The sequence below is a fragment of the Cryptomeria japonica genome, chromosome 4, assembly GCF_030272615.1.
Source record: "Cryptomeria japonica chromosome 4, Sugi_1.0, whole genome shotgun sequence".
Taxonomy (NCBI): Eukaryota; Viridiplantae; Streptophyta; class Pinopsida; order Cupressales; family Cupressaceae; genus Cryptomeria; species Cryptomeria japonica.
This window is the reverse complement of record NC_081408.1, coordinates 512,123,359-512,139,776: the sequence shown is the minus strand read 5'-3', so window position 1 is coordinate 512,139,776 and position 16,418 is coordinate 512,123,359.

Sequence of the window (16,418 nt, the reverse complement as noted above, 5' to 3'; positions counted from 1 at the left end):
GATTTTTGAGTTATTTGCATTGTCTTAGGTTATCTTCATATGTTATGGTGGATCTTTGTTCATTGTTAGGCTAGGGTTTGGTGGTTGAATCCATTTTAGTCTTTCAATATTGTTGTTTATTGCTATCCATTTTCACCATATACAGCCGCACCATTAAATTTAACCCTGAAGCTTGAGAGACTCAGGAAATCTGCAGGAATCAGAAATGAAAGACACGGTAACCTTTAAGTACTGAAAACCCTTGAATCTAAATTTCTTATGGATCTGAAGCTAAAGACTGGATTAAATAAACATTTGCTACATATGCATAGCACAAAGATACCTATTAAATGGTTAGCATCTTTAGAAAACCACTAAACCATGCATTTCAGAGGTAAGAATAACGCTAAAAAGTGGCTACCATATATCTCAAAAAACTAGTGATATAGAAAGCTAACCAAGATTACTATTTTCAGGTTTATATATATATATCTGTGAGTATAAATTACTGAATGTATGTATACTACTGAATTACTTCTATTTTTTGGACTAGAAGCTTAAGATAAATTTAAGGCAAGTAGACATCTTCAAGATACATAATCTGTATATTACCTTAGCAAAATAAGTTAATGTCTTCGCAGTCAAAATTACTTCAAAAAACCAGCTCGAGACTTATCAAGTTAAGGATATATACTATACTATGATCATAATTAAAAAGGACATTAAGCTTAATGTTCCAATATTCCTTAGTTACTCAAAAACCGAAGATTATCTAATACCCAGACCTTTGCCTATAACGAGCCCCCTACAATGGCCATTAACTTTTCCTTCTTGGCTTTTGAGAGGAGTGAGGCTCCGAGCTCCCTGGAGTCTCTGCAATGGGGGTTTCAGGGGAGTGGGGGATGGGCATGTGATCAGGGATGACCATAATATTTTCTGCATCCAGATAATTCTGTAGCCACTTCTCCCATGGGGGTTTCTTTACCATGAGGATCCAGGAGAGGAATTGGAAGTTCCTATTCCTTATAGAGCGTAGAGCTTTGAAGGTCCTGTGGTCTTCAATAACTACAATAGGGAATCGAGGAACCGGTTTGTTGTTCCTGAAAAGGACATCATAGTCCCGAGGCTTTGGAGCTGTGAGATCATCGTCTATGTTCACCAAAACCCGTTCCAATTCACCAAGAACGTCCTTAATGAAGACCTTCTTGCATAAATTCGCCACCACCTCTCTGTCTCTTTTGAAATACATTGCTAAAGCTAGGAACATAGCGGCGATATATGAGTTAGCTCAGGTTCGATCCTCATTCATTATGAAATCCTTCCCTAGGAATTTCATAACTGCTCCAGAAATCAAAGGGTTCTGTTGAACCAAGATACCTCTCAATCTTTCATCTTTAATTTCACCCACAAAGGCCATCCGACGCCTCAATCCCATAAGTCTGAGCGTTGTATCCATTGTTGCTCTGCAGAAGGATTCTCAGCTATCAAGGAAGGACTCGCACTCTACCAACTTAATAATGAGCAGTTACTGAATAGTAAATAACAAGCAGGGAATGAGAATTTCAAGACGAGAGGTAATTAATATTACCTTACCGCCACCGAGCCTGAGTTAACTCAAATGTCCCATCACTGTAGCAGCCTTACTCATCCTTTGCTGTTAGCCGTCACACCGAATTTGATTGAGAGAGTGGCTGACGTAAAGGTTGTCCTTAATGATTCATTCGGCTATTAGAATCGGCCTTCTATAGGGATCACATAATAAAGCTAAGGATATCTGGAAAGGCTTAGGATTTAGCGGGAGGCTAACTATACATTAATAGGGTTAGCTCTATATCCATGTTTCATATACTTTGCTAGGATATGAGCACATGTTTATAATTCTAAACTTATTTAATGTATGGGTAAGTCTCCCACTAATTCTTAAGCCTATTACATCGCATATAAAAGTGTTACCCGAGAAGAAGGAAGAGAGATAACACCTATATCACCAAAAATCTCTAAATTTTGAGCCTAACTAATAGATATAAAGGGGAGAATCTTCGAAGATTATTTTAGAAAATAAATATTTAAACCGTGACTCTGAAGGTTCTAAAGGAGGACTAACCCGGGCTCGAAGCCTTACTGCGGTATGACCTAGTGTAAGATATCTAAGTTAAAAGAGTTTAGATCCTACTAGAAAATAATTAAAGAAGGGATTCTAAAGAAATGAATATTATGAATATGTATTTGAAAGATGGCTCTGGAGACTCTGAAGGTAGGCTTGTATGGGTCCGACATCTATCTAAGGTAGGAAAAAGTGTCAAATAAATGGCTGAATATCTATAGAGCTTAATAGATATAATTATATATATAAAACTTCTACATGAAATGTATTTATATATATATGAGGATTAGTGATTATTGGTATAACTATCCCTCGGGTTTGAAGATGTAAGTGAGTATATATATCATATTTGGAAAATATATGAGTGTATGTTTATATATACATACATATATGCCTGTATGCATCCAGCCAGCCATCTATCTATTTGTATTGATGAATGAATGTATGAATAGCCACCTGCAAACATAATCAGACCACTAGATATATACTTAGTTTATTCATAGTCCTACAGTTTTATTTTCGTTGAAGCTCAGATCAACCCTAATCTCATCCTGTGTCTACCTGCAGGGGTAAGACCTTCCCGAGGATACTAATATATCTATAATAAGGATGATAATCTAAACCTCTCAGATCTAGGATTAGGTTTGAAAATGGATTGTGGAACAAGGAAATTCCATCCTCTATACTAAAAGATAGGGGGGAGAGAAGATAGAAGGGGCTAAAATTAACTTAGGAGGGCAAGGATAGGAGTTTGATGCCATCAACCCCTAAGTTAGCGAGCTTATCTGCTCTTTTGTTGCCCTCTCTATAAATGTGATTAAATGTGACCCTACCAAACCCCTTGCATAGATCCAACGCCTTGGATAACAAGGTATTAAGTTTCCAGTTGGGAGTACTGCCTTTCCTAAGAGCATTGATAATTATAGCTGAATCACCCTCAATTTCTAAACACCTTGCATCAAGTTTTCTACATATAAGAAAACCTTCCACCAAGGCCAACAGTTCTGCCCAGTTGTTTGTGATAATGCCAGCTAGGGCGGTGAGGGATGCTACTTCCCTACCTTCCCATTTATGCACAACACATCCTATCCCTGCTTGCCCTGGGTTGCCCCGGGATGCCCCATCAAAGTTTAACTTCAACCACCCTTTACCAGGGGGATGCCACCTACATGAAGCTCTAGATTGAAGGCAGGCCGAAGGGCCTTCACCTACAAAGGGAGGGAGAGTCAAGCCTTTCCATCGTTTTACGATATTTTCATCCCAATGAGACATGGAGGCATTTTTAAGTGACCCCGAGGCAAGTCTATTATTAACCAGCTCTGAGATAGCCGACTCTATTTTATTAATGACTCCGTGAGCATCTAATTTTTCATTCTTAAAGATGCGCCTGTTTCTTTCTTTCCAAAGTTCCCAGATTATGGATGATGGGAGAGCTTTCCACAGTCCTTCAAAGAGACAACCCTTCTTAAGAAGAGGCCAAGCCTTCAGCATTCCTAAGATGGTATTGGGAAAGGCTGCATACCACTCAAGTTTACTAGTAAACCAAGTCCAACATTGATGAGCATAGGAATAGTTAAGGAGAATATGATTGGTGTCCTCTTCCCTGGCTTCACAGAGAGGACATCTACTAGGACCCTCATAGCCCATACGCCTGAATTTGTCCGCAGTGAGGAGTTTGTTTTGGATTGCGAGCCAAGAGAAGATGCCTGCCTTAGGTAAACAATTCCTATCCCAGCACAGATTTAGAGGAAGTTCTACCTCGGGTCTTAGAACTGAATTGGATATGTGGAAGTATCCATCCTTGGCATTGTATTCTCCACTTAAGGAGCCTGCCCATACTAGCTTGTCCTTAACATGACTTAGGACAAAGTTTCTAGAGTTGAGAATGGACAAGAGTTTGAGCTTGTCCCCTATCAGAATAACTTCATCATCCCTTTCAATCCATTGCCAGCCAGCCCCTTCCTTTAGAGGGGAGAGGTAGCTATTTAATAGGGGTCCTCTATTAGCTTTGAGAAGGACTCAGGTAGTCCCGAAGTCATGGATGTTTTCAATGGCTTCGTATCCTCCCCATGAATCTGACCAAAAGAGGGCCTTGTCCCCTGAACCTAGGTTCCAAGGAAGTTTGTCTGCAATGATCTTCCTACATTCCAACATAAAATTCCAAAGGTGGGAGACTCTGGGGGGATTGGATTCCCTGAAAATTTGGGACGGGTCATCTCCATTAAGGTACTTGAGGTTAAGCAATCTAGCCCATTTAAGATGTGGGAATCTGAATAACCTCCATACCAACTTTGCCCCCAATGCTCTACCTTGGACTCGAGGATTTTTGATGCCTAAACCCCCGTCCTCCTTGGGTGAGCATATCTTGTCCCAGGAAATAAGAGAGATTTTGTGGTTGTTATCAGTTCCCTGCCAGAAGAAAGTTCTTAGATGCCTATTAATTTCAGTAAGTTTGGAGGAAGAGAGCCACTGAAGGGAAAGCTGGAAAATGGGCATAGCTGATAAAACTGATTTAACCAAAGTGGCTCTGCCCGCAGAGGAAAGCCATTTCCCTTTCCATGAGCTGATTCTCGATTTGATCTTATCCACTAAGTTGTTCCACAAATTAGAGGGACTCCTACCTTTGTCAAGGGGGATGCCTAAATATTTGCAAGGAAGGGATCCTATACTAATTTCCAAAGTTTTACTAATATCTTTTTCAAGAGGGGGTTCAATGTTGAACATAAAGATAGCAGATTTAGTTAAGTTAACCTCTTGGCCTGAGGCTCTCATGTAAGAATTGAGGATGTTTTTAAAAGCACGAGCCTCCCTTAAGTCACCTTGTCTGAAGAGCATTGTGTCATCCACAAATTGTTGGTGGGTAAAGGGGGGAAGGTTTTTAGTGATGGGAATGCCTTGAATCTTCCCAATCTTCTTAGCCATCGTAATAGTTCTTCCCAGGGCCTCAGCCATAATGATAAAGAGGAAGGGAGATATAGGGTCCCCATGCCTAAGCCCTCTCGAACTACTAAAGAAGCCTATTGGGGAGCCATTAACTAGAACAGAGAATCTTGGGGAGGATATGCATTCAAAGATAAGGTTGATCCAAGATTTTGAGAAACCAAAGGCTTCTAGGCATTTGCAGAGGAAACGCCAGTCAACTTTGTCATAAGCTTTATTGATGTCCAATTTGATTAACATGCTTGGTGATTTGTTAAGCTGAACTGAATGCAAAGCTTCTTGGGCAATGATCACTCCATCATAGATTGATCTTTCCATAACAAAACCGGTTTGTTCTTCACTAATAATAACTAGAAGGAGATTTTGGAGTCTAGTTGCTAAGGTTTTAGTTAACAGTTTGTACAAAGTGTTGCATAGAGAAATTGGTCTGAAGTCATTGAAACTCTCGGGGTTTTCCTTTTTTGGAATGAGGGCGAGAAAGGTGTTATTGACTTCTTTAAGAATCTTTCCCGAGTTTCTTACCCCTTCCAAGGCCTCCGTGATTTATGTTCCCATAAAATCCCAGCATTTTTGAAAAAAGCTAGTTGGGAAGTCATCTGGACCCGGAGCTTTGTCCGGGTTCATTTTGAAAAGGGCAGATTTGACCTCCTCCACCGAAAATTTCTTTAGAAGGGTTTGGTTATGGTCACTGGTTATGAGTTTCAGAATATTCTTGATGAAGTCGAGTTGGCCCTTAAGGTCAGAGCCTTCAAGATTGTTTAGGATATTCTCATAGAAGTTAGCTGCTTTAGATGCAACCATATCTGGTTCAGTCAGGATGGAACCCTGGGAGTTCATAATTTGAGAAATTCGATTGACTCCTCTCCTTTGCTTAGTACTATTATGGAAGAACTTGGTATTACGATCCCCTTCCCTCAGCCAGGTCTCTCTGGATTTTTGTTTCCAGAATATTTCCTCATAGGCTAATATCTTTCCATAATCCAAGAGAAGGGCCTTCTCCTTAAGGAAAAGGCGCTCATCCATCCCTCTTTTCATGACCTCAATATTGACCCTGTTAAGATCGTTCTCTATTGATGATTTTTTGTCAAAGATGTTACCAAATTTGGTCCTATTCCACTCTAAGAGCTTCCGTTTAATAAGTTTTAGCTTGCTTGCAACAATAAACATCTTTGATCCTGAGAAGGTGGAGCTACTCCACCATTCTTTAAGTAAGCTTAGAAAATTATCATCTCGAAACCACATATTTTTGAATTTGAAGGGACATTTTTTTGGGGTAAAATCTGATAATAAGTTTAATTGAAGAGGAAAGTGGTCCGATCCTGATAGAGGAAGAGGCTCTGCCTTCAAGGAGTAATCCAATCCTGAGAGCCCACCATGGATAAAAAACCTATCAAGCTTTTCTGCTATGTTACAAAATCCAGATCTTCTATTGTTCCAGGTGAAGGCATTATCTGCTGTCTTAATTTCCAGCAGGGAATTCCTATTGATCCAGAGATTGAAATCTATAGCTGAAGGGGGGAGCCTGCTGCTTCCCCCTCTTTTATCTGAGGTTTTAGTAATGGCATTACAATATCCTCCAATGATGCTAAGGTCGTTCGAGAAGTTTTTAAGAAAGATCTCAATGTCCTTCCATACTTTCACCTTATCATTGTTCTGGATGGGGCTGTAGACATTAATCAATTTAAATTTGAGGTTATTTTTGTGGATTACAACTTCTCCTCCTATCTAATTTTGCTGGATCTCTAGAGGTGTGAATGAAAGGGATCTAGGATCCCAAATGATAGCTAGGCCCCCTGAAGCACAAGAGGCTAGGGAGTGATTAAGTTGTCTAACCCCCAGTGTTTGCCCAAAGATAGAAATCTCGGATGCATTCATTTTTGTTTCTTGAATTAATATTATGTCAAGTTTAGATACAGAGATACAATGCTTTAAGATGCGTTGTTTGTTAGGGGCATTCAATCCCCTAACATTCCATGTTATGATTTTCATGGCTCAGTGGGGATGTACTTCCCCTCCCCTACATTAAAAAGAGTTGATATTTTGGATTGACCCTTAGCTTCTCCATCCTTTAGTCTTAATTTGGCTAAAGATCTCCTACCCCTTCTTTTACTGAGTTTAGCGCAATCTGGGGAGTCTTTACTTTTGCCCGAGCAGAGAATGCCTAAGGTGTTAGGATGCTGATTTTCCTCAATCTCTGATGCTATGAAGAGTTCCTCTGTGTCTAAGTTAACTTTTGTAATATTAACCAGGTTGTTAATGAGGAGATCTCTTTGTTTTTCCAGTTCTTCATTATCACATATTTCTTCAATCAATTGATCCATGAGGTCCTTTACTACTTCTTCCCCTATAAAGTTGGCGATGATATCAACTTCCTTTGCTACTTGATCAGCCCCAAAAGCTTTAGTTGTGACAAGGTCAGTCTTCGGGGAAGAGGGACTTGCCTTTTCCTCAAGAGGGGTTATCATATTTGAGATTGGGGGGATTTGATGGGATTGTTGTGAAATCCTATCTAGATCTTGGGTAGAGATGCCCTCATCTTTTGGAAGTGATAAGGTGGTAAGATCCCTTGGAGGGGAAGTTTTTGAGGAGTACTCTCTGTCTTGTAAGATAAGAGAGCCTACTGGTGACATAACCATGCCGGATTGTTCATTTTGAGGAAGCCCTTCACAAATTTCCCCTTCTTCTAAATTACCAGCCCCTCTATTAGGGTCCCCCTTGGGAGGGACTGGTGGTAGAGGAGGTTGAGGTTGAGAACATGGAAGCTTAATTAGGGCTTTCTGACCACAAAGAGCCAGAGAGGGAGGATTAGTGCCGAGTTTATTAAAACCTATGATGGTGAATCCTCCTCCATCCACAAATTTAAGTGGAGCTACTCTTGGTTCAGTAATTAATTTAGGGTAAGCATTTTTCCTAGGTCTATCTATTTCAAAAGGACCGTTGTAGAAGGGTAATTCAAGAGGTAAACTCCGGTTTCCATACTTTAGTGTTACTGAATCAATGTTTTTAATGTTTACACTCATGTTGACAATCATAACATTGTTAAAGAAGCTTAAAGCAGATTTTTTAACTTCAACAAATTTGCCTATTTTATTCCCTAAAATTCTCAAGAAGTCATTATTTCTTAATTCGATTGGAATTCTTTCGAGAGATATGGCTCTATTGACCATACACGAATTCAATAGCGACAGATGAAAGAGGGTTTGCCACTCCCAACAATCAAACCCTAAGCCCTTAAACTCGGACAAACCCCTATTTAATACTGAGTTTTTAAAATTTTGATTACCACATTCAATAGCTAAGAATTGATCAGGGAGGATATCAATTTTTACTTGGTTATTGAGGGAAGACGCTACCTGGTTGGCAATTTGTTTAGACGGGATCCCCCAACCTTTCCATCGTGTGAAAAACATTCTTTTGTTGCAATGCATTTGATACCTATCCAATGTATGGGAATCAATGTCAATGGTTATCCCATTGGGGCTATCTTTGGAGGATTTGCCACCAAACATTTTGATATTTGAAGCCGTGGGACTGTTTGTTCGACTAGGTTTTACAAAACCTTCCTTCCACCCTGGGTTGGGATGTTGCTTTAAGCAATTTGCTTGCTTTTATGCCTTTTTATTTCGACGCCTTACCGATTGCCATTTTTGATCCCTGTCTTGGAGCGAAGGAAGGGAAGCCCTAGCCGATACAACCAGTGGGTATTTTGTTTTAGCAAAAAAGGCTTCTTGCTTGTTGATCCGAGATTTAGCTCGGCTTAATTCATTTGCCCTAGCATCATTCGCCAGAACCGCAAAACGGTTTCCATAACCGTGATAAACATTTCACAGAGGAAAGGGTTGGTCGAAAAGAGAGAGGCTACTTCTGCCTTTCGCATGCGTCACCATTTCGCTTTGATCACCACGTTTGATATTAATATTAATATTCATTTGTTCACAACAAATAATTATAGTGTACACAACCATAACAAAAAAAATTGTATTCATTGAAAATGTTTTGACAAAGTTTGACATTGATATCAAAGGCGTTGATCAGTTTTGTCATTGATGTCATGACATACAAAAGATTGCAATTATTATCATCTTATCAAAATATCTAAGTTCCGAAACGACAGAGGAAAATGTGTTTAATAACTCTATCAATGTTATCACTATGGTCCAGTATTAGAAACTTCTGACTGTCTATTTACCATGTCATTGTTTGGCAGTATCTATGGTATGTTTCCAATGTTTGTTTCTCATAAACAGTATGCGCACTATGTTTCACTATCTTGGTGTTTTTCTCTACATTTTGTTGTACTTGCGTATTATGACTTGGTTTGAAAATAAATTAAAGATGCATATGAGGTATCCTGTTCCAAATTTTTAGAGGTTGATCATTAGGAGACAAAAAAATTAAGAGGGACAAAGTGTTCATTGAGCTATGGTGATGTAGGCAAATAGTACACAAATATAATTCACAGATGATAGAGCTAGGGCATAGAATCTTAAAGCTCATTATACTTAGTTTAGGCTTGGATGTTTCCAAGAACTCCAACTCAAAAACTTTTGGGGCTTCTCTACATGGTTAGCTGCATATGAACTACTATTAAAACACAAAAGATGATGAAGAAGAAGCTCCAGAGCATCTCTAAAGCTCATACAGATCTTGGTTGTGTTGCAATATTGTAGCAGGATAACCGTGCAGGTCTTTAGACCAGAACAAAGCAAAGTGATTGGATTAATACAAAGCCTCTACCAAGACCCTTCATTATCAACCTTGGTGACTGCTTACAAGTTAGAGGAAAAAATAGTTTGCACTAAATGAAACCTTTGTTTTGTTCAGAGTATGAATGATATTGGCTGTAATTTTTTATAAAATATTTCTACTAATTAAAAATGCTCAAATCATTTTTTTTTCAAAGGAGGAAAAGTTAACCATTCTGATAGGCGGATATCGACCTCTCGAGGACTCACTAATCGACCTCTCCACTCAGAATGAGCACAAAGAACAGAGTTGTTAGGTGCCTTGTAGATAACATAGGATAGGTCATAGAGATCTTCCGAGGACCTTCATCAACTCTTTGCCCAAGGATGCACGTGTAGGTCATGGATGATAGCGTGATGCATTGACATGTTGTATGGACAAAATATCTCCACCATTTTCTAAACAAATTAGTAGTTTAGAAAGTATATTCAAAGAACTTCAACTCTTGTTCTTGTTGAATCTTCAAATTTTGAGTGTACTTATCTTAAATTTTTCATCGAAGTTCAAACTTTGTTGATTTCTAAAAAAAGTGGCAACTTAAGACCCCCTTTTGGTCCCCAATCTTGGCACACTTACCCTATACATATATTATATAAATATATATATATTTATTTATATGTATATATTATAATAATATAATGATTATATATGATATGGATATGCATTTAAAGTATACATTTACATGTGTTTGTACTTACATATATACTGTATGTTATATAAATACATAAAAACATTGTTGAGATTTCCCTTCATTCTTTTAACCTTTTTAGTTTTGTTATTTTATTTATTCCATGGACTTCTCTATTGATCAAATGTCAAAGATGATAGGAAAGACTTTTGATTTGTAGTGATGGACACATACTTTCAACTAGAGAGCATGTCCTCTATTGACCTTCCTAAAAAAAAGACTTTTTTGTTAATCACAAACGTCTTCCTTCCACTCATTTCTAACTCATCTTCCTCTTCTTTTTTTAATTATTATCTATTATATGTCCCTAAAAATTGTATATACGAACATTTAAATGATGGGCGAGGAAATCAACGAAACCCTAGGCGTAAAACTTTCAGCAAACCCTAACTGCATTCTGTGGATTTCTCCTACCTCCGTGGAGGCTTCCATGCATCTTAAAATGGCAGCAAGGCAAGTTTGGGGTAGTGCTTGACTAAAACCGGATGTATTTATGGAGGAAAAGGATGACTTATGCTTGGAGATGGACATGTCTCGAAATGAAAATATTGTTGCTGAAGACAGAACGGGCAAAGATATGGAGGAGTCGCTTCTTGCAAACCAACAACAAACTATTTAAATGAGTAAAGTTTTAGAACTACAACTTCCTAACGACATTGTAGAAGTTATTGGTGACTGCCAAAGTAGGACTGTAATTTTCTTTTTCATCAAAGGCATTCCCTCTGAGGCAAATTTTTATAAATGGGCTTGTTTTAGTTGGGAAAGTTGAGGTTGGGAGATTGAGGCTTTAAGAGGTATAGGCAAATTATATATTTCTTATATGTTTAAATCAACAAATCATGTTCAAGTTATTTTGCAATACGACAAATAGGTCATTAGTGGGCAAATATGTTACCTACAAGCTTGGACTTTTAACTTTCATCCTGAAGGTACCTCCCATTCTCATTACCCTATGTGGGTAGAACTACCCTTTCTTAACTTGGTATTTAGGCCTTTTTTAAAAGACATTGTGGCTCATTTAGGTAGAGTTGTCTGGTGTAAGCACAATTCTAACAAGTTTTCAAGATTAAGGGTTCATCCTAGAACCTGTGTGGAATTATATCTCAATAATCCTTTACCAAAAAGCATCAAACTTATTGGTCTAGGGTTTAAACTAGACCAACCAATCATTTACCTCAATAAACCAAATTCATGTTTCTACTGTCGAAAAGAAGGCCATTGGATCCGTGATTGTCCTATCAGGAGGAGTAAATTGGTTCAGACACCTAAGACCGTGCCATCCAACATTCCAACCCCCCCTCATCCTTCACTTGTCACTAACACTACCTCTCCTTCTCCTAATCCCCCCATTCCTTCTGATGCTTCTGGAGTGTCTACCCCTTCTTTTAAGGATGCATTTATGTCTGATGGTTGGAGAACGGTTAGGAAAAGAAAAGATCCGTTGAGTTCTTCCACTGCTTCCATTCCTAGTTCCTCACCTCATGATTCCTCCTCTCCCCCTACTCCCTCTTCCAAGCCATCCTCTTCCCCCTCCTGTCACTCTTCTCCCCAACCTCGCCCTTGTGATTCCCCAGACTCTTCCTCTCAAGTTTTTTAGAGATCTAGGTCACATTCATCCTCTAGAAATCGTGAGTTCAAAGAGCAAGATCTTAGTCTTGATAATTGGTTCAATATACTAGACCAAGGTGATGACTCCTCCAACTTGCCTCATGAATCTTAAACTCATGTCTTGGAATGTTAGAGGGATTTCTCTCCCTCATCACAAGTATAAAGTCAAAGAGATGGTTGCAAAATGGAAACCTGATATCTTATTTCTCCAAGAAGTCAAAATCAACGATATCAGACTTGAAGCTTCCTTACATAATGTTTGGAAAGATGTCACGTTTATGCACACATCACATTTGGATGGTAAAGTTGGTGCAGTTATAGGAATGTCATGGGTTTCATAATAAATTATTGATAAGGGTGAAGATCCATCTCACAGTTGTGTGTGGGTTCTCTCCATTATCAATGGTCATCTTATTGTTTTTGCTCCATTTATGCTCCCAATTTTTCCAAAGAGCGAATACAACTTTGGGATTTGATGGCCAATAATTTACCCAACACTGATTGGATCCTTGGAGGTGACTTTAACATGGTTGAATTCCCCCATAATCACAACTGGAACCAACTGGTAAACCTTAGCAAAGATGAATTTGATAGATGGCTATTTTGTCATATCTCTTTGGGGTGGTTGATCCAATTCATGACAAATTTGCTAGCCATTCTAAAAGTTGGTATACATGGTCAAATTGCCAAAATGGGAGTAAATAGAAAACTATGTGGGCTGGATAGATTTTATGTTTCTTCTAGCCTCTCCCCAGTTTATGATCCTTTGGGGTAATGTATTTAGGTGGATTATGCTTGTCCCCTTTTAGATCATTCTCCCATCGTGTGTACTATTGGCCCTTCTCAAAATTCAAACATTGATAATTCTCTTCCTTTTAAGGTAATTTTTTCTCACTTAAATAATCCTATTTGTATGGCTACCCTCAAAGGGATTTGGAACTCCTTTCGTAAGCATAGTAAAAGGATATATGTGGTTGATTGGTGGTGTGCGATCATCTCACAATGCACCAATTTTCTTTGTTCTTTTGGCTTTAAAATGACATGGCAATAAAAACATAAGGAAAAATCTCTCCAAGGAAAAATTGCTCGTGCCAAAAAACTTCTTAGTGCTGACTCTAGTAATATTAAGCTTCAAACTTCTATTGTTGTCGTTGAAACCCAATTGTGAAAAATTGACAACTATAAGGGTCAAGGGGCTAAAGTTAGAGCTAGATTGTACTAGATAAAAGAAGAAAATAAAGGTTCCAAATATTTTTTTAACTACCTCAATTATAAACACAAAAAAGAAAGGAATGGTTCTATAAGAGATGGTTTTGGTTTGCTTCTTACTGATCTAGTTGAAATATGTAATACTTTCAAACAATTCTATGAACGTCTCTTCTTAGACGATCATTGAAAGGATATTCAAAATTTTGTTGAGGATCTTGTTAAAACTTATATTCCTACTCGAATATATTCTGATTACAGTTTTTGATTAGGATAAACAGGTCTGAAACCCTTACAACCAGAGAATTACCATCGAAAAATGAGCAAGACTACTTGGTAGTGAATCACAAATTTAAGAAAGGATCTGAAACCTTCTGGACTTACAAGCATCCAAAGCCTAAAACCCAACGACTGCAACAAAATTTAACTAACAATCAGTGTAGCCACAACCAACCGACACCAACCAAACATCAATAGAGAGACATTACAAAGAAGGCTGGAACAAGGAAGGAATCTGGGTCAACAAATAGTAGACCTCACAAAAATAGAGAACGAGGAATTTTCAAGCACACTCAACCAACAAGAAGAGTATTACTAGGCTCCCATAACTTGTAACAGAATCTACGGGTCACAAAACATCACAAGACCCAAACCTAACCAAAACAAACATTGGCCAAACTTGGCCCTTGAAAACTACTATCATCCAGCAAGCCCCTGAAAGAAACAAAGACGATAGGGTTTTCTAGGCTCCCTCAACCATGAATATGGGTTTTACAAGGCTCCCACAACCCGAAAAGGCCCAGACCACAACAATACAACCTGAAAGAACAATATGGGGAATAGGGTTTTGAAAAGGCACCCAAAACCTTTTACGTAAGAAATCACGAGGGTTTTTACAAGCTCCCTCAACCCAAAAAACAAATTATGAAACTAGGTTTTGACAGGGAACCCAAACCCTTATGCGAAGAACACCTTGAGAGAACCTCCACCGACATCACAAACAACAATAGTAAAAAATCTCCCTCACCCATTCTCTCCCCCTGAATAGGAGAAAGTGCCACCTCAATAGGACAAGGAGAAAAAAAGATCGATGACCCAAAAAGTCCTCTCACAGCTAGCAAAAGTTAAACCACTCCCTCACACCTAGTCTCCACCTCAATAGGAGAAAGGGCCACCTCAATAGGACAAGGAGGAGAGAAGACTGATTGCCCATACAATCCTCTCAAAGCTCAACACACAAACAAATTTTGATTACAGTTGACATCTAGATATAATTCTCTCTTTGGATGAACTAGAAGTGGCCCTCTTCTCTATGGCCCCTTATAAAAGTCTAGGCAGTGATGTCCTCCCTATGGAGTTTTATTGGGAAATGTGGCACCATATTAAGGACGACTTTTATTGTTTATATCTAGAAGCCTTTTAAAAAGGCTCTTTAGGTCCAATCATTAATGGGGGCACAAGGAAAAAATGAAGATCAAACCTCTGGTTGGCACCTTATCACACTTCTTAATTTACCTCCTATAAAATCATTGCAAAAGCTCTAGAAAATAAGTTTAAACTAGTGGTGCAAGGAATTGTTTGAGTTGAGCAAACCGGTTTTATCACTGGTAGATACATGCTTGACAATCTAATTTTGGCTTGGGAGACATATGAGTTGTCTCGTCAAATTGGTTAGAATGTTGTTCTTATCAAACTTGATTTTGATAAGGCTTATGATAGAATTCAGTGGAATTTTATTCTTAAGATACTACAATGGTTGGGGTTTGGTCCTAAAATTCGAGCTCATGTTCAAAGGTTGTTTCAATATGAGAATTCTCAGATTATCATTAATAAATTGATGATTGACCCTTTTTCTTTACAATGGTCTATTCGTCAAGGATGTCATTTAGCACCTTATTTGTATGTACTCACAACTGATGCTTTGGATTATTTGCTGCAAAGTGCAAACAAGATGAATATTATTTCTGGAATATCCATTCCTCAAGATTTTGTATTTATTAATTATCACTATGCTGATGACAACTTAGTGTTTACTTTATAAAAAACTACATTCAAATAATTTTTTAAAATTTTGTTAAAATTACAAACATAAAATAGACAAAAGAGTATAAATTTTATTAGTTTACATCATTTCAAAATTCAAAACATATATTACAGTTTCTATTGGTTTACTTAAAAAATTTCAATCAACATTGACCATTTCCTTTATAAAAGTGTGACACAGCTTTGTACTTTTACCCTACCTTGGCATCTTGTTAAGTCACAATTTTCCTTGAACAATAATTACAAATCATTTGTAATTTTTGAGGAATCTTTCGTATTGTTGGAATTGTTTATGAAACTCTGTACTCCAGTTCATTGCAACTTTTTCAAGGACTAGTTATGGTCATCCTCTTATCCGTTTCTATTTTTCCTCTTCAAAAGATAAATTTGTAGTTCCTTCCTTGTCGGACCTTGAAATCTTGCTTGAATGTCAAGTGGAATTGCAAATTTAATGAAAAATTATGGACTAAACTCTCTGTGCTCAATTTTGGAAATCACGAATTAGTGTAAAATCCCAATTAATGTCTTGGAAGATTTTACACTGCAAGTTATCTATTGGTGGTAGGTTGAAGTGTATGATATCCATCCCGTTAGTTGACCGTTCGACCATAAAAGTGAAGATATGAGACATATTTTTTTGGGATGCCAGCATGCCAAAAAATTATGGTACTTTGTTTTTAATTACTTGCATGCTATTTTTGGTCATAATCTTAATTGGAAAGAAGCCTTAGTAGGTATTGGCCTTCACAACAATGGTATTGCTGAAGGAGTTCGTCAAACTATATTGTTGCATATATGGAAAGTTTGATGCAAAACAATTTTTAATAACTCCTATGATCGTCAGGATATTGCAGTGCTAACTCTTTACTGTGACATTTTTTATTGTCTCACTTCTATTTTCTCTCAATTGCAGGTAGATTCCAGGAGGAGCCCAAAGACGGACTTCCAAATTCAGTGTATCAAGTGTCAAATTGAACAGTTGCAAAAAAAACTCAAATTTGTAAAGCTCAAGGTCTTAGGTATCCCTTGCAAAAGTGATTGGTGTTGCTGGTCTATGTTTTGCAAGTCTGTTTTTTGTTTTTTGAGATGTTTTTGGGTTTGTCT